This window comes from Crocuta crocuta, unplaced genomic scaffold (assembly GCF_008692635.1).
Source record: "Crocuta crocuta isolate KB4526 unplaced genomic scaffold, BGI_CrCroc_1.0 scaffold266, whole genome shotgun sequence".
In the NCBI taxonomy this organism is placed as follows: domain Eukaryota; kingdom Metazoa; phylum Chordata; class Mammalia; order Carnivora; family Hyaenidae; genus Crocuta; species Crocuta crocuta.
In genome coordinates, this window is record NW_027531005.1 from 5,186,457 (window position 1) to 5,205,668 (window position 19,212).

General features: G+C 43.1%; 1 long non-coding RNA gene across 2 annotated transcripts in view; it reads left to right on the forward strand.

Annotated features, from left to right (window-relative positions):
- Window positions 1-19,212, forward strand: part of LOC144237099 (uncharacterized) — a 165,552-nt gene that overhangs the window by 106,019 nt on the left and 40,321 nt on the right. Inside the window, exons 4-5 of one of the 2 annotated variants that reach the window (XR_013336753.1) lie at window positions 7,737-7,794; window positions 13,355-13,885. This is a non-coding gene — a long non-coding RNA (uncharacterized LOC144237099). Of the gene's footprint in view, window positions 1-7,736; window positions 7,795-13,354; window positions 13,886-19,212 lie in introns of those variants that run through there. The other variant, XR_013336752.1, reaches the window with a different exon arrangement.

Sequence of the window (19,212 nt, forward strand, 5' to 3'; positions counted from 1 at the left end):
GAAACGGGGACTACAGGCTGAAGGCTGTTGGGAAGGTGAGGGTATATATTGTTGATAGTTCTGTGTGAGCAGGAAGCGTTGAGAGGGGCCACCAGTGCCCCGGGCCAGGCTTTGTGGGACAGTTCTCTGGTTTCAGGTGTGGGTTTACCTGTCGTCATCTCTTCTTTGAGAAAGGTGTGATGAGGTCTATGGAAATTCTTCCAAATAATAATTATTGTTATTAGCAATGGTTCCATGGTTGCCCGAACTATTTACCTGTCTGTCCCTCACCTGAGAAGTCCCAGTCAGAATGGCCCTTCATCAAAGTGACCACAGAGCACGTACTTGTCATGATTTGAGTGTAGCCAGCGGTCGGATAAGCAGATTAACCAGGGTAAAGATTCTTAAGAAAAGGGTAAGAGGTGAAATGTAATTTCCTTTATTTGTGTTAATTAGTAATTAAGGTAAAGGCTTGCATGAATTCAGGAAAGTTTGTGGTGACACCGTTTGCTTTGTGGTATACAGAGTTTTAGCACAAAGGCTCATAAATATTTTTTAATGTTTATTTATTTTTGAGAGAGAGAGAGGGAAGGAAGTGGGGGAGGGGCAGAGAGAGATGAGACAGAATCCAAAGCTGGCTCCAGGCTCTGAGCTGTTAGCACAGAGTGTTAAGGCAGGGCTCGAACCCACAAACCATGAGATCATTAACTGACTGAGCCATCCAGGAGCCCCTAAAGGCTCATAAATACAGAGTATTGCCAAGGTGTTTTGCCAGTAGTGGCTTCTATACCTGCTTTAATGATACAAACTTACTCCTGACTTCAGGGAAATGCCATGGGCATGTTTTTTCCAAGCTTCCCAGTAATTATGAAAGATTGTTTCTTATGTACAAATTCTTGGGCAAAACTATTTGTATTATTAAATAAGAAGTATATATGGGTATTTATATGCAGAAGCAAAAGCAACATTTTGGTACTGTTTCTAAACAATTATTAGATTAAGCAATAATTAGATGAAAATATGCATGAAATGACACTCCTTAATGCATGTTGCAGTAATTTCTCTCTACATAGGATAGGTTCATTCAGACTACCTTCCCTCTCAGTGTCAGAAGTCCCTCTATGATAAACGTCACAGATAATCATCTAGGCATCAGATCCTTTTTCTTCACTTCCCTCCCATTCCCTCCCTCCCTCTGTCCCTCCACTGGACTCAGGTCACTGTGGTCGGCACTGCAGAAACATAGGTAAGTAGCCAGCATGCGGCCCTTGGAGGCCTCACGGTAGAGAATGGGAACAGCAGAGTGAGCTTGCACGGGGAGGAGGTGTGTGACGTTCTCTGGATAAGGGGCAGGCTCTGCACCTGCTGTCTGTCAGAAGAGAGACGGCACAGGACTCACAGAGGTTACATGGAAGCTGGGATTTCCAGCCCAAAGAGGTGGCCTAGAAACGAAGCACTTGGGATGCACAGGGTCGCGAAACCATGTTTGGGGACCGGCACGCAGCCTGGCTCAGTTGTGACGCATGACATGGGGGCGTGGCAGGGTGCGGCGAGCTCAGTGACTTTGGGAGCTCACTCCCTGGCAAACAACAACAACAACAAAACAGAAAAGGTTCCATGACTGTGGAAGTGTATTGTGTTAGAAAGTTTTACCTCCTATTGTGCCGAGTTCGTCCCCTTTTCTGTTGTACCGTTGGGTTCAAGCCTTGGGAACCAGCACGGAATGAACCCAGTCTGCTCTTTGCCACGTGCCTTTCTGTGTAGGTGATGTTTCACTTCTTTAAATCTTGCTCCAAGCCTTGTCGCCTTTCATGTATCCTTTTACATCGGTTTTGGTTGGGGCGCCTGGGTGGCTCAGTCGGTTAAGTGTCCGACTGTTGGTTTCAGCTCAGGTCATGATCTCACAGTTGATGAGTTTGAGCCCCACATTGGGCTCTGTGCCGACAGTGGGGAACCTGCTTGGGATTCTCTCTCTCCCTATTTCTCTGCCTCTCCCCTGCTTGTGCGCACTCGCGCTCTCTCTCTCTCTCTCTCTCCCTCCCTCTCTCTCTCTAAATAAATAAATAAAAAACTTAAAAGACACATAAATAGGTTTTGGCTAATAGTTTATATCTTTAGTATAAGCCAGCGGTAATTCTGGTTGGTTCAGAGCCTGCGAACTAGTGATTGCGATCTCCTGCACTGGTCTCCTACATCTGCCGCTACACCCTCTTGTCATTTGGCACTTTTCTGCCGGGTTCCTCCCCCTGTGGTTGTGCAGGATCCCAGAGAGGGGGCACGCAGGGGTTTGGGTCCGGCCTCTCCTCTGCGTCAGTACGGTCTCCTCTTTCCAGCACCTGCTCTCCTTTGGGGCATCTTAGGGCTCCAGAGAAACAGCAAGCAGGCCTTTCGCACACATGTCCTGGGGATAAGATTCCCCCCAATCTTACCGCTTTTATCTTATACTTTCGAAGCAAACTAACAAATACATACCTGTGAAATGGTAATAAAAATTATTGAAGATGAACAAAAATATTAGCGCGGGGCTGAGGGTCGCGAGAGGTATGCTGTATGCTGTTGCTCAGGTTACATTTTCACATGAATTATCTGCGATTCGAAAATATCAGCTGTATTCCGAAGGAGAGATTTGGCCGTGTGTGTGGTAGGGGACCCATCTGCTTGACCGTGTAGGGGTTGGGTCCAAAGAAGGGCTCTCCAGGGCTCACGGTTGATAGAAACCAGTAGGGCCGGTACCTGAAGCAATCAGTTGGCCACCCGCTTTCCCTCTTGATAAACGTGTGCTTTCCCGGCCTTCTCAGCCAGCACCACATTGTCTGTGGATTAGCCTCTTTACAAAAAGAGGAGGACCTGGAACATGTTGAGTAATTTTGGCTCTTTCACACCCTCACCTCCTGCCGAAGCTGGGAGCTTACCTAAGCAGTGGTCCGTTGTGGGGACCATTCTTCCCCATGGGGAGGGGATGAGTGAAGAAGAGGGAGAAGAGAAGGAGAACCTTAAGTGGTTGGTCACGTGGGAATTTCAGATCGAATGGGCTAGCCGAGGAGGTCCCAGGAAAGACAGTTGCTGGAGCTGCATTATCCTATACCACGGAGGGCAGATGCTTGCTTTCAACGAGAGTGAAACAGTCTTAAATTCCAGTGTCTCAGTCTCTATCGTTGGTGCGTATAAAGGGAATAGGAGGGAGAGGGGAAGGACGATAACCGCTCTGCCACTGGGTACCCAGATTGTGCTCCACCCACCAGCAGCCTCAGCTTCACCCAAGAGCCTGTTAGAAATGCCAGCCCACAGGTACCAAGTCAGAACCTGCATTTTAACTGACCCCCGGCAATTCCTGGGTACCTTGAAGTTTAAAAAAACAACAACCCTTGGCTTTAGGGGGCAGTGACCGTAATTGATTGACAGACCACAAGCAAGGTCCCTGTCCTAGCACACTTTGAGAAATGCTACACAAATGAGGCATGTCAACTGTCGGTATTAAATGCTGACAATCAAAGTTTAATTTTGTTTGCAGTTAGAGAGAGGCCTGCTGATCCTGTTTGACTAAACAGCAGAGCTCTGTTTAGGGAAGGACAGGGGTTTGTTTATGACACAGATGACTGCCCCAGGCTTGATGATAGCCATTGCAGAGCTGCTTCCCTGTCCTGGGGCCATGGGTTTCCATGACAACAGGGAAGCCATGCTCTCCCCCCCATCCCTGCCCCCAACATTAACCATAGAGCGGAGAATAAAGAGTACTTAATTTTTTTTTTAAAGAAGTCATCATGTCCAGTTTTTACTTTACATCAGGTAATCTTCATGGGTTTCTTGGGGAGAAAATTTGCAAAAAAGAGTGTGGCTTCTTTAGTGATGTGCCCAGCATTTTTTCCCCTTTTTTCCCCAGAAAAATTTTTTAATGTTTTATTATTTCTGAGAGAGAGAGAGAGAGCGTGAGCAAGGGAAGGTCAGAGAGAGAGAGAGTCGGACACTCTGAAACAGGCCCGATGCAGGGCTCAAACCCACAAACCATGAGATCACGACCTGAGCCAAAGTCGGACACTTAACCGACTGAGCCACCCAGGCGCCCCTTTTTTTTCTGGTTTGAACTCAAATTGGTACACCTGACACACGTCAAGGTTAGATTATGTTGACCTAAGTCTGATTTTACAAGGACATCTGTTTCTCATTCTTTCACACTGTCATGCAAAGATTGTTTTGTGTGTTTGATTTTTTCCGCTCTCTGTGATGATCATATGTTGCTTCTGTATAGATAGAAATCTACTAAGTTTTCTTTGATAAAAGTAAGAATTAAGACCAAAAAAAAAAAAAAAGCCACCCTCGTAGTGATACAAGCATTAAGACTACTAGAATCCAGGGGCCCCTGGGTGGCTCAATCGGTTAAGCATCCGACTTCAGCTTAGGTCATGATCTCACGGTTCGTGGGTTCGAGCCCCGCATCGGGCTCTGTGCTGACAGCCAGCTCAGAGCCTGGAGCCTGTTTCAGATTCTGTGCCTCCGTCTCTCTCTGATCCTCCTCTGCTCATGCTGTCTCTATCTCTCTCTCAAAAATAAATAAAATATTAAAAAAAAAAGACTACTAGAATCTATCAAATTAAACGAGTTAGAGTTAATCCAGGGGCATTTCCTTCAAGGGCCACAAAGAGCCCATCGACTTGTTGGAAGCCCCTCCACTGCCATAGTCTTGTTGCAGCTGCTGCACTGTCTCACTTGGGTTATTTCTGTCGCCCACCCACTGGTCTTGCTGCTTCTCTCCTGCTCCGTCTTCAGTCTGTTTTCACCATAGCCAGAGCATATTTGCCTCTGCCCAAACCAGTCCCCCTCCAGGGCTCTCAGAAGAAAAACCAAAGGCCTTATGGTGCCCTAAGAGACCCATTACTTACCTCTCTGACCGCATATCCTATTACCGTCTCCCTTGCATATCCCAGTTCAGACCAGCCACACTTCTGCCTCAGGGCCTTTGCACTTACTGATTACTCTGTCCGGAACTATCTTTTTAAATATATCTACGTAACTCTTTCCCAAACTTTTTTTTTTTAATGTTTTATTTATTTCTGAGAGAGAGAGAGAGACTCCGAAACAAGCTCCAGGCTCCGAGCCAGCACAGAGCCCAACGTGGGGCTCGAACCCACAGACCGTGAGATAATGACCTGAGCCAAAGTCAGACACTTAACCAACTGAGCCACCCAGGGCGCCCCTCCCAAACTTTCTTTGGGACTTCGTTTGTATGTCAGTTTCTCAGCGAGGCTTTCTCTGACTAATAGATTTCACTGTTTGTCTCCTCCTAGAATATTACTTTCTTGAGAAGGAGGGATTTTGTCTTGTTCTTCTTGTGTTCACAGCACTTAGAATGATGCCTGACTTATTCAGAATGCATTGTATTTGTGCTTTGAATGAGTTAAGTTGGTTCCTTCCAGCTACATGATGAGACGTGAATTTAGATCTAAGGGCAATGTGGGACATCTTCCTACCCATTCTGTTCTCATTCACCTCACACAAGAGAGCTAAAATGTTAGGAGAACATCTTTAAAATATTAACCACAGCTGTGAGCCATTGAAAGCATTCTACACAGTGAGTTGGGAAATGCCAGCTAATTGTTGCTTTGTAAGGCACATGGGAGAATAACCCAGCACCATTAGGTCCCCTGGGTGCTAGCGCCTGGGGCGTAGGAGGGAGGAGCAGTATCGGGCCTCCTGGAGTCTTCACACTTTCTTGCCGTGGGCCCTTTCCTTGTGGCGGTGTCCCCCTCAGAGTCTCTCGTGCCCCCTCCTCCAAGGACCAGGCTTTGGGTGTTTGTGTGCACACGGGTGTGTATGTGTATTTGTTTGCCAGTGCTGTCTCATCGACGACTTCCTTTGGCCACAATTTATGTTTTCCTTTTTGTTTATGGCGTTTCTTAGTAACTCACTGCCACAAGCCCTCTGCGCACAGTTGCTACCCAAACGTATCTTGAACTTTGTGCTATTTCTCTTTTAGTATCTTAAGACTTATTGTGGCTGTGGAAGTCTAGGAGACCGTAATGTCACAGAAGTGACTGTAGACAGCGCCCATGTGATCGTCATCCTCACGGGGGTGGGAGGACAGAGCCCAGTCAGGGGAGCCGTCTGTCCTACCTGGCAGAGTGAGTCCTGTTCGGTGATGGATGCAACAGTTCCTAACAGCCCAAAGCCATCCTCCCTTCGATAAACTATCTCTTGAATATCCACGCTTGTGGAATGTGCTAATAAAATGAGCACAGCACTCACCTGCATGGAGCTTCTCAGACTTTAATGAGAGGAATAAGCATAATCACATCAGTGTGGAATTCTATATTGCGATAAATGCTACCGATGTAAAGCTGTGGAAGCTTAAAATTGGGGCATTTGTCCTGGCCTTGGGGTCAGGTCACATGCGAGCCCAGACCTGCAGGTTACTAGGCATATGTGTTCTCTGCTGGGTGGGGGGAAGGGGTAGGATTCTGTGCATTAATTTCTAGGCAGAGGAAACAAGGTGTATTAAATCTGAGGCGTTGAGGGGTTTTGTGCATTCAAGAGAGTGAAAGGAGACCAGCATGGCTGAAGTGGGTGAGGATGACAGGGAGGTGGTGCTGGAGGAGGCCGGGGAGGTCAGCAGGGCCAGACGGGGTCTTGGAGTCAACTTGCCGCTCTTTACCCCAAGCCCAGTGTGCAGCACTAAAGGGGTTTTAGTAGGGCTGAGCTATGACCTATTTTCTCTTTGGAGGTATACTCTGGACACAGGGTGGATGATGGACTGGAAGGGAGAGAGTAGAGGTGGGAAAATACCTTGTGTTTGTCTAGGAGAATAGGATAGAGCCAGGATAGTGGTGGTACGGGAGCGAGGAACACTTGTCTGCGGGGAGAATGTTGGAGGCCTTTGGACCGAGATTGTGACTGCTCTGGTACGCTCACAGAACAATCTTCGGTTAATTTGGCTTGATCTTAACCTACCTGTAAGGTGCCTGTACCTGGGTTTTCGGGAAATACTCATTGACTAGAGAGATGTGAATATATTAATCAAGCTGGATGGAACAGGTGTCCAGACCATCTGGCAATTATGCTTTTCATTGTAAGTGAATATAAAGGCAGTATAGCTTTATATATCAATCTCTTAGAGCTTTGTGGTAGCATGAATCAGTACCAGGAAACATAATTGTCTCTGGAATCTTAGATAAACTTTTGGAGCCAAGAGATTTGAAAGACGTGCTGAATTACCTGTCAGTCCTGAATTCCCCGAGGTAAATGTCACCGGGTGGAGACTCTCTGAACAGCTACTTTTCCTTGGCAGTGCTGTCTGTTTTGATGAATGCTTTTCCATTGTACTTTTTAAAAATTTTAAGTGAACCTATGATAGCTATATCCACCAATTGTTTCTGTCTTTAGAATCACAATTATTCCACCCATTGCGGAAAGGTGCCACCTAAAAAGAACTTTAGACAGAATTTGATTGTTTAAAAGGCATATTAAATGTAGACGTGTTCAGAGCCAAGGAGAACCTTGTTCTAAATCGTTTCCCTGTGCACCTAACTTTTTATTACGGCATGTTGATTTTCTCTGAAACTTAAAGCTTTTGTTTTTCAAATCTTCTGTTCTCTAGACTTCTGATGCTACTTGTTTGAATGATTCCACCTAGGATCTCCGGGAAGTCAGGCAGCTGTGATAATTGACTAAGGTTTAACGAAGCCCTTTGGGAGCTCCTCATGTCACAGGATGGTATAAAACACATGTGCACATTTTTGACTGACTATTTTCCTCATCTTTTTCAGGAGAAAAATGGAAGAAACAGAGGTACTTTTAGATGGAGCAGAACGAGCCACTGAACAGGTAGGTAACCACAAATAGCAGGGGTGTGTATACATCAGCTGGATGAATTGGTATTTGTGAAGTCCTTACTAGACGACCCGGCACATCGTCAATACTGGATGTAACGGTTTGCTCTGAGGAAGTTCTTTTAAATGTAACTGAGCCCAAAGCAAATCAGTCGTACAACCAGAAAGTACCCAACAAAAGCAAGCCTTTGCTCCTAAAGCAACTGAGAACCTCATTGGTAAATTCTTTTTTTTTTTTAAATCGTTCGTAAATTCTGACATGGTCTCCTTGTGACCTGTCATGATGGCCCGAGAAACTTACCATCTTAATCTTTGAACACCCAGAGCATTTGAACATACTTTGAGTTTTGAGTTTGAGTGTTCATTCATGGTGACCTGTGAAGTGTCAGATTCGTTTCACTTTTGAAACAAAACAAGCTTTTAAAACATTCTTGAAGGAGCAGTTTGTTATCATTTGGGGAATGGGATCGTGAAATTTGAACTGACCCCTTCTCGTCCCCTCTGCCCAGCTTTCTGGATACGTACAGCTCCTGCCTTCTTGCCCGCCGTGGGGAGACCTGGGTGTCCTGGAGCTCTACAATCCCGCCTCGCCTCACCAGCTCCTCTGTCCCTCCCCTACCCCCCCCTCCACAGGTCAGCTCTGTTTGGGACCGGAAAGAAACGCTGGCAGAGGGGCCCACGGTCTGATTGGGCAGAGAGAGACATTTCTTTAGGTGGCCTTCATATTGCACCTCCTCTCCCCCAGCCCCAGCTTCTGTTTTGCAATTTCCATAGTTTACTTTTTGTTTTTTATTTTTATTTATAAAAAAAATTTTTTTATTTCTGAGAGAGAGAGGGAGAGAGAGAGAGAGGGACACAGTGTGAGAAGGAGAGGATCAGAGAGAGAGGGAGATACAGAATCTGAAACAGGCTCCAGGCTCTGAGCCGGCTGTCACAGAGCCTGAAGTGGGGCTCGAACCCACCACCTGTGAGATCATGACCTGAGCCGAAGTCGGACACTTATCCGACTGAGCAACCCAGGCGCCCCTGTTTTTAATTTTTAATGCTTATTTATTTTTGAGAGAGAAAGAGACAGACAGACTGTGAGTAGAGGGAGGATGGACAGAGAGAGAGGGAGACACAGAATCTGAAGCAGGCTCCAGGCCCCAAGCTGTCAGCACAGAGCCCAATGCAGGGCTCCAAACTCATAACCATGAGATCACGACCTGAGTGGAAGTTGGATGCTTAACCGACTGAGCCCCCCGCAGGCACCTTGTAGTTTACTCTAAATCCTCCGTCGTTTTCTGTTTTGTCACGTCTCCCTTCTGCGGATTTTGGATATCACCTTTGGAAGTTACCTTTTCTGTTGGGAGATGTTCCAGGTGACACTGTTAACTTGAGAGAGGCGGGCGCTGGTGAGGCACTCGGTACGTCCGTGGCTTTCAGACCTTTGCATCAGAAGCCCACAGGGAGGACCACGCACTGCACGAGGAGCCGGTGCGCACCTTCATGCGTGTGGGTGTACGGTTTCCCGAGGTCCTACCTTCGCTGTTTGTGAATTGTGATAGGATTTCCTAGTCTGTTGTGTTTGATCAGTTTCTCTTCTTTCTCGCTTCTTTTCTCTTTAACCCTTCTCCTAACCTACAGCTGCTGGTCAGTGCAGCTGACAGGCTCGCAGCCTTCTTAGGTGGTGGCAGGGGCACATGCTTTCTTCCGGGCCATCTTCTGTAGTAATTTGCACAGACCTCTTTTACCCCTACACACTCCTTCAGACTTGCCTTATTTTCATTCTTTATGTGCAAAACTCTCTCCTTTCTTTTGTAACTAAGCTTCTGTTTCTATTTTCCACATACTACTCACTTTTCAGCTTTCTTTCTGTTTGAACTTTGACTTTCCTCTCCTGACCCAAAGCCAAGAATCATTTTACCATTTTTAAAATTTTTTTATTTTATTTCTTTTTAGAGAGAGACAGACAGAGCATGAGCAGGGGAGGGTCAGAGAGAGAGCGGGAGACACAGAAGCCAGAGCAGGCTCCAGGCTCTGAGGCATCAGCACAGAGCCCAGTGCGAGGCTCGAACCCACGAACTGTAAGATCATGACCTGAGTTAAGTCAGGCACTTAACCGACTGAGCCACCCAGGTGCCCCCCCCCCATTTATACTTTTCAAGTAATCCCTACATGGAGCTTGAATTCAACAACCCTGAGATCAAGAGACACACAATCCACCAATAGAGCCAGCCAGTCACCCCTCATTTTACCATTTTGAATGAAACAGATTCCTATGTACAATTAGATCTTGCATATTAAATGAAATTTTCAAAAAGTAACACTTATTTTTCATTAATTACTGTATTTGCTTAGATCCCCATATCCAGTTTTTCAGAAACCTAACTTTTCTGATGGTCTGATCTCACAATTCATGCCCTTGCATGGTCCAGGGGTCACAGAATTCTAGTAATGTGGGAGTCGTCTATACCCTGGTATCTTTGGTTGGTGTCATGGGTTACGGAGAGACACCTGCTGGCTCAAATGTAGTGTTGCATTGTTTTTCTATCCTGAAGTCTATCATAGTGTCATTTTTATGACCTTAAGCTTTCATAGTGCACAGGTAAGCTTTCGTATCGGAATGCACTGAAGTGATTCACTTAATCCCCTCAAACGTTTTATAGGATTTCCAGCTCAACATATAATGAACTGAAAAGTATCGATATCATATCACCCAGTCAAGAAGCTGATACCTAATAGGGAGAAAGATTTCATGGCCAAACTAGATTCCTTCCCTTCCTATCTTAATGGGACCACAAACTGATAGTTTACTAAAGCACCTAGTAAGCGGAGATCCATTTAAAACTTTTGGAAATGATAACTCACTTTTCCCAGATAGTTAACCTAAGTTGTACGTGATTTAGGTTTGCAGCTTGGTTTGTTACAGGAGCAGTACATTTGGTTCTAGTTATAAGACTTGTGCTGGAACACAGGAATCTAAAATCTATTGTTCGTTTATTTTGAAGCTCTAATTGGAATATTGGAGTGACTTCTGTGCAATGCTTATATTAGCACAATTTCCGTTCATTTCAGAGGCAAGTTTATTTATGATCATAATTATATACACCTCGGATTACTCAGTGCAAACAACAGAATTTAAAGATTATATAATGTGCAAAGTGGTCCTTTTAAACAGAACTGATATTCACCGATCTTTGAATATTGTAGCCAATAAATGAAGCAACGTGCTCCAGTTTTCTGTCCTTGTTTGCTCCTGGTACACAGTCCATGCCTGGAAGCCAGTAAAAAACCACACCAAAATTTGTATGTCAGCCCCCTTAGGCAGGAGCTTTGAGAGTGTACAGGAGAGGGAGCTGAAACCTTGGCCCACCATCGCTCCACCTCCTAGCAGTTGTCTCTTCTCCCTTCCATCTCAGAAGATAAACTGTCATCGAACAAGATCATACTGGCTTCAGGGAATGGCAGAAAAGGATGGTATTAATGGTTCAAGGGGACAAATTATGGCAGAAATCTATAAACAGTATTTGGGAATACCAAATACTATGTTTGAGTTTAACAGCCCAAGACAAGAAGAACAAAATGTATTTTTTAAAGTATTTCATACTTGCCTAATTTTTTCTGGCCATCTTAATGCCTGTTCTGAGGGGAAAACCCAAAAAGAAAATAGAAACCATACTTCATTTTATCAAGGCACCTAGATTGATCATGAAAAGTGGGAGAAGTCACATCGGATAGACAAGCACTTCCTCTAAAAGTGTGAATAGAAGAAACAGGAGACCGTAAACAACAAGATAGGAAACAAAGTGTGTTATGGGTTGAGTTTTGAACTTCAGTGCCTAGGTTAGGTTATTTGATTGTCATGAAATAAGGTAAGTGAAGCGCTTGGTTCACTAGTAAGTGCTCAGTGTGTAGCGGCCACTGCTGTTGCCATGTACGAAGACACTCAGTGGCAGCCTCCGTAGATTGTTTTCGTTGTGTTTCTTACAGGCAGGGATGGATTTGTTTTGATCTAGCCTATATTTTTTTGTGACAGTTCGTATGGTAAAGGAAACAATAATGTTAATAGCATTTATTATTTCCTGTGTGCTAAGCCTTGGGTGAAAAGCAGGAAGGAGCGCACTCCTGCCATCTCAGTTTCATACTCTGCATGTCACAAGAAGGCTTAGTTAGGCTAGCATGTGAAAGAACTCAGCTCCCTGGCCCCTGTTGGAAATCCGCACTAGCCAGTGTCATCAGAACCATTACTAGTTGGCTCTGAAAAAGTTGCAGCAGTATCTAAGCTTAAAAAAAAAAAAAAAAAAGCTTTTTGTTTTACATTGTTCATTAGCTGTGATAGCCAGAAGGGAAAATACCAGTTATTAAAAGGAAAGTGGGGTTTAATAATAGAATTAAAAAGTAAGTCAGATTTGTCTAAGTTTGGAGCATTGCTTTTTAAAGTAAATATTTGCAGTTTACAGTCTACTGTTTAGTCCTTAGGAATAGACTGTATAATGTTTTTTTTGTTTTTTTTTTTTTTAAGAATTAAAAGTAGCATTCTCTTTCAAAATGTGTGTAATCAGAATATCCTGCTATTTTCAGATGTACCCAGTATATCTCGCTATTTCAATAAGAAATGGCCCTTTCAAGGCAGACAGATTCCAAAGGATTTCAGTATTTGGGGTAGGTCTACATCAGTAATTGGAAGACAATAAATCTAGGACCTCTGATTGAAGAGGCAAAGAAATACGTATCTATAACCAATTTTCAGTTTACCACCTTAATGGGAAGAAGCAATAGCATGAGTAATCAAAAATTTCCTTTTTGCGATAACTTATTATCTTGTTTTGTTTTTGCGTTGGGGTTCTTTGTTTCCTGGAGTCCAGAGGAACTGGCAGTGGATTGAGAAGTGGCTCAGTATTGTATGTATTTGTGAAAGCAAGGACTATCCCAGTAACTTAAAAATATGTTGCAGATACTGCCAGATGTTAGAATTAATGCACTGGGAGTTTATTACACTTCCTGTTCATTTGCCTCTTCCTAAAACTGTGAATGTCCAGGACAAAGCAGGAAGTTAATGAGAATCTGCTTGAGGAGCTCTCCTGGGCCCCCTTCCCCTCCTATTCCCATCTTTTTTTCTCTCTCTCTCTTTTAAGATGAAATTAGTGTAGGATTAAGATCAAAGATATTTGAAGGGGAAAATAAGTTGCTAAATAAATTTAAACTTGTGAATTTGGAATTGAAAGGTAGGTTAGAGGACATTTACCTTAACCTTTTCAACTTGCAGATAAGGAAAGTGAGTTTCCCACAGTCCCTGGGGCTTTGCACAAGGCCACAGAGCGAGTAAGAGGTGAAACTGATCCTGACACATAGGTAGGACTTACTCAACTAGAAGTTTCAGCAGGACTTTCCCCCCCACCTTTATTGAGGTATGGTTGACAAATAATATGGTAAAATAAAACATACCGCAGTGATTTGACAAAAGTGTGCCTGGTCAAAGGATTTCTTTCACTTGCATAATTTTAAAAAATGGCTACTTAACTCAGCCTCCTTTGTCTTTTGTTTTTTTGTTCTTTAACACACTGCTTGAAAAGTATGTGTCTTAGCAGAATGTCCTGGAAAGCAGAGCCTACTCATCTGACCCGTGCTGGGGTTTTCCACTCTGCCACATTGAGGGCAGCCTGACATGGACAGAGACAGGACTGGAAGAAAGAAGCCCCAGCTTTGCCTCAGTGACCAGGAAGCTTCTGTGGGATAGCTTGTAAACCTGGAGCTGCTTCCTTTTCTAACAGCGGTTGCTCCCTGAGAAGTTCCGTGTCTCTCTCACTGTGTGTACCCCTGTTCAACCTAGCAGACAACACCCCTACTTCCTGTATTCTAGGGAGGCGTCTGGCAGGTCCTCTCAGTAAACAAAATGCTCCTGTATAGAAGGTTCTTATCCAGATTATTTGTTACTGGTATAGAAGCATCTGGATGGCCGTCTTGAAAATGCATGCTCTCAGTCCCAAGTAATGAAACAGAGTAAATGGGCAGCACAGTGAGCATCACCGTCAAAAAAAAGTCCTGACATGTAATATCACTAGTAAAAAGTGTCAATCCATAAACTGTATCTTTCTTAGAAACTGCTCAACTAGATTGGTACATACTTGAATCATCCTTTTTTTTTTAACTAGAGAAAATGTAGCCTAACCCATGTGAAAAGTATTGGTTTTAGACACAACGAATACCTCTTAGAAATAAACAGTATGATCTGACCTAGAAAAGAAGTAACTTTATTTTTTTTTTATTTTTTTTTAATAGTTTATTGTCAAATTAGTTTCCACATAACACTCAGTGCTCATCCCCACAAGTGTCCTCCTCCATGCCCATCCCCCCCTCCCCCCCACATCCATCAGTCCTCAGTTTTTGTCAGCATTCAAGAGTCTCTCATGGTTTGCCTCTCTCCCTTTCCCCCACCATTTCCGCCCTTCTTCTCCCCCTTGTTCCTCCGTCAAGTTCCTCCTAATCCTCCTATACGTGCAAACATATGATATTTGTCCTTCTCTGCCTGACTTATTTCGCTCAGCATAACACCCTCAAGGTCCATCCATGTTGCTACACATGGCCAGATTTCATTGTTTCTCATTGCCATGTAGTATTCCATGGTATAGATAAACCACATCTTCTTGATCCATTCATCTGTTGATGGACACTTAGGCTGAAAAGAAGTAACTTTAAATGTACCTAAAAATAACCTAAAATTATCACAGTGATAAATAGTAAAATCCTCTTTTTGGTTTCTGCTGTGACTTTGACACAGGCATGCACCCAGTTACTATTCAATTAGAAATTTTATTTTGACAGAACTCTATCTTATATATATTTTTAAAAAGTGTTACATTGCCTTACCTTTTTTCTCAGTTTGCTTCATTCATTCATTCATTCATTCATTCATTTAATTTTTAAGTAACCTTCTACACCCAATATGGGTCCTGGCCTGAATACACAGCCCCCAGATCAAGAGTCATATCCTCATCTCACTGAGCCAGCCAGGCACCCCTACTGTTCTCTTCCTTTTTTCTTTTTAAATTTAGTTGTTTTGAGAGGTGGAGGGGTAGAGAGAGGGAGAGAGAGAATCCCAAGCAGGCTCTGCACAGACAACCTGTGAGATCTTGACCCGAGCCAAAATCCAGAGTCGGTTGCTTAACCCACTGAGCCACCCAGGTGACCCCATTGTATTACTTTTAATAGACTTCTTGAAGTGTGTATATGTAAGCAAAGTGTGGAAAGCACTGTCACAACATACTTAAGCCTCAGATTTTGCCTTAGTTATCAGAGTATTTCATTGCGTTTTGAAAGAATCCTGAGTTACTTGAATAATTGAATTCTCCACATACAGTACATCATCATGCATTAATTTTTTAATAGTTTTTTGTAAGTTTGAAAGGTAAATATGTTTGGCCACAAGACATTTTTATGAGGAAAGCTTCAAATTATGTGGCCAAGGCATGGGGGTCAGACGAAGATCTAAATATGATTTCCCTTTGGTTCCGGGATTCATTTGCATGGGCCATGTGAATTCGGATGCTACCAGAAGAGGAATAATGCTTCCTCCTGTTTTCAGTGGGGAGAAGCACTTTGTGTTTGCTCAGCACTTAAACAGTGCTGTGTCAGTTTCTTGCTCATGGACATGGTAGCCAGGAAAGCTAACCATGCTACCAAGAATAGCGTTGATTTTTACTTACTTTACTGTCTGTCTAGGTTCTGCTTATACGACTTGCTATATAACCTGAAGGCAAGGGTGGGTAAATTGGAGGAAAAAGAAAGCTTTGGTACATAATCCTTTCATATTTTTCTGAAGACAATGGTGTGCTTGTCACAGTGTATATTATACCTGCTGTATCTTTGGATCTTGTTTGAAACCAATGAGGAGAGGAACACAAGTGGATGCAATGAAAGAAGCACTCCTCCAAGGTCTGTGTAATCCAGACTGGCGTAAACACGAGGGCTGCCGGCTGCCCACTGGTTTGTGGAGATAAGACACAGAAGGGACGTGTTAGAAATGATCGGCTAGAGGCGCCTGGGTGGCCCCATTGGGTTAAGCATCCGACTTCAGCTCAAACCATGATCTCACGGTTCATGGGTTCGAGCCCCGTGCCAGGCTCTATGCTGACAGCTCAGAGCCTAGCACCTGCTTCCGATTCTGTGTCTCCCTCTCCCTCTGCCCCTTACCGCTTCTCTGTCAAATATAAATAAACATTAAAAAAAAAAAAAAGAAATGATTGGCTAATAGGAAAGCTTAAGCATCCAAGAATGAATTCTTTTTAACTTTAAATAAGTAAAGAGTTCAATTTATTACCGAAAAGTAGGGACACACTCAATTGCATTTTTGCATTTTTACATGTTTCCTAGGGAGGGAAAGAAGAGATGGAGTTTGAACTAATTTACTGAGAAGCATGTTCAGATGCTTCGGGGTATCAGAGTATAAAGGAGGCTCACTCCTTTATGGTGGACTTGAACCGTGGGAGAAAGGAGGACAGTGGCAAAGCGTAGGCAGTAGTGTTAGTAGCATCAGTTTGTCATTGGGGTATATTTGTTCCCTGCTTCCTCCCCAGCGTCACAGACTTACCTCTGTCAGGGATGATTGTGGAATGAACTGTCAAGGATACTCTACAACTAAGAGTAAAGACTCTGGACCCAGACTTCTGGGTTCACATATGGCTCTGCCTCAAAGACAAATGACTTCAGTCTCAGACTCTACATGGATAGTATTAGTATTTACCTTTGTGGGGTTCTTGGGAGCATCAAATGAGTTAATGACATGTAAAGTGCTTAGAACACTATCAGGTGCGTAATAAGCCCTCAGCATGTGTTAGCTATTCCGATATGGCTTTACTTAATTTTTTAAAATAATTTTATCCTCTCTCCATGGCCTCTGCCTGGGGAGAATAGACACTAAACTGATGAATGAGTAAATCATGATTTGAATGGTATCTTTGCAGTTGTTGATTAGTAATGTAAATGCATCTTTCTTTGTGGGTCACTTTCCAAGATGAAGTCATGTAAGCACAGCACTGATTAAGTTAAATCCGCACATGTATCTCTCCCACTGCTTTTCAAACATGATCTTTAATCTTCTTTCCTAATAAACCATTTTCTTTCCTAGGACAGAAGGGATTATGTTCATGAAAAAGTAACACGTAACACACACATAAAAGTAACTATTTTATGAAGCAGTAGTTACACCAAGTGTAAAAATCTCTTTTCTATTTTATTCTGTTCTGTTTCAGGTTTATAAAAATGCTGCTTATAATGCATCTGATTTATTGTACAACCCCCTAATGGGTCACCCTGCAGTGTGAAGAACCCTGCATTACACCAGTTTGACTCTTGTCCAGAGCCAAAGGGGGACTGTAGCCAATGTTCCCTTCCTTTTCATTCTCTTTCTGTATTTGCCCAATAATGGAACTGGAATTCACCAGCTTTAGACACACAGTCACAGTCACACACACTCAAAAATGCGATCAGTCAACTCAGTAAGTCCAAATTTTGTGTTGTCATAAGAAAGGGCTTTAAATATTGAATTTCAGATTTCCTTTTAGCACATTTATAACACTAAACAGGCATGTAGCTTGGGACACCTGACTGACTCCGTCAGTGGGGTGCGCGACTCTTGATCTCAGGGTTGTAAGTTTGAGCCCCCACGTTGGGTGTAGAGCTTACTTGAAAGAAATTGCATGGAGATCTTACCCCTGTAAGATAGGGTCCAATAATCATTGTCAGGAGACAGTTTAGGTTAGGTATGACGATAGTAACAGATGTCTCAGATGGTTATGTGTAACTTCTGTTCCATCCCACCCCTCTCCAGTTAAATAAGGAATTAACAGTGCCCTACAGAAAGATGATTTTATTGTTAGAACAGAGCTCTAGAGAACTGTTATACTGTATGGTCGATAGGCTTTGTTTGATCCTTCTCTTGGCCAGCATCGTTTGTTTGGGAGCATACTGCTTAGAGCTGTTCATGCCCTGTGACCACGTAGCTGAACACATACCCCTTGCTACCACATGTTGAGCCTTGACTCTGTTCTCATCGACTGAGTCACCCAGCCAGGTCAAATAACTGCTTCTTTTGAAAGATTGACAGCCACATTCTTACCAGATTGAAAATGCAAAGCCTTCCCAGATTGCAAACACTTGCTTTGCACACATTCTGGCCATGCCCATGACCAGTTGCACGTTGCCTTTGGTCAGCCTTCCATACCTTCTGCTCCACATAACAGCCAGGCTGTCCTGGGTCAGCTGGCGAGAGCTAATCCAACATTTTTCCATCTTGTTTGGCAGAACTTTAACTATTAAATTCTCTTCTTTCCCCACCCCCTTTTTAGATTATAGTCTTCATTAATTCCATTCATTCATGCTACCATGTTTTCCCTGTATTTCAAATAAATCTCTCTTTTTCTAAGCTTTTTTTCTTTCTTCTCTCTGTTCACTTCTGGAGAGGCCCCAGTGATGCTGGTCATAGCTATAAGCTCATAGGCAGGCATATAATAATTATCAAGGGAAAAGAGTGTAATACATATGGCGGTAAAATAAGGCATAGTAACCAATGTCATCAACTTTTGAATAACTTTAAGTGTCTTAGTGTGGCCATCCTCTTCTGATTAAATTTTCTTACACATTGCATACAGAAAAATTAAAATCATTCTTGGTTGTATTAGTTTATTCCTTGTATAATTACTACTGTTGTAACATAGTTACAATATACATTTCATTTCAGGTATGTGGTATTACAGATACATTGTAAGTGAAATAAGTTTCTGTGTTGGGGCCTGCACATTGTCACTAACAGCATCATTCCTAAGGGAAAAGTAGCACCAGTGCTGAACCCCAACATAGGTACATTTGGGTAACATAACCAGGTATTTGAGGACTATTTACTGTCCTTATTTCTCTTAGCCTGGAAATAAAGTGCTTTTTATTCCTGGAAAGTGGCTGACTATTTTAAAATCATCTAAGTACTACTAGAGTGATTTTGTAATTATTTTTAATAATAAATTAAAATGAAAATAGGGGAAAATCACATATTTTGAAATGAGAAATATGGTTAATCATGGATTTTGAAATGACAAGTCATTTTTATCTCTTATATGTACGTGAATGTTTAGGACACTGTCTTAGACATAGAGTTTGAACTTTTAAACACTGTGTTTATTCTGGGGGACAGAAATTGAAGGCTTTCCCCCAATTTCAATAGTGGTCCCAGGTGACTGGCCATTTTCTCGCATGAACAATGGAAATGTGTTGTCTTTGCTTGATGAGACACATTAACCTTTTTAAATAAGACTGGAGAGCAGCAGCCAGAAAATGCTTAAAAATAGAAAAGGCTATGACATTTTCCTGTTAGCAGAATATAGGAAGCATTGGCTCTTCATAAAGGCATTTCACTCTTTGTTCTCTGTGCTGATCTGGTATT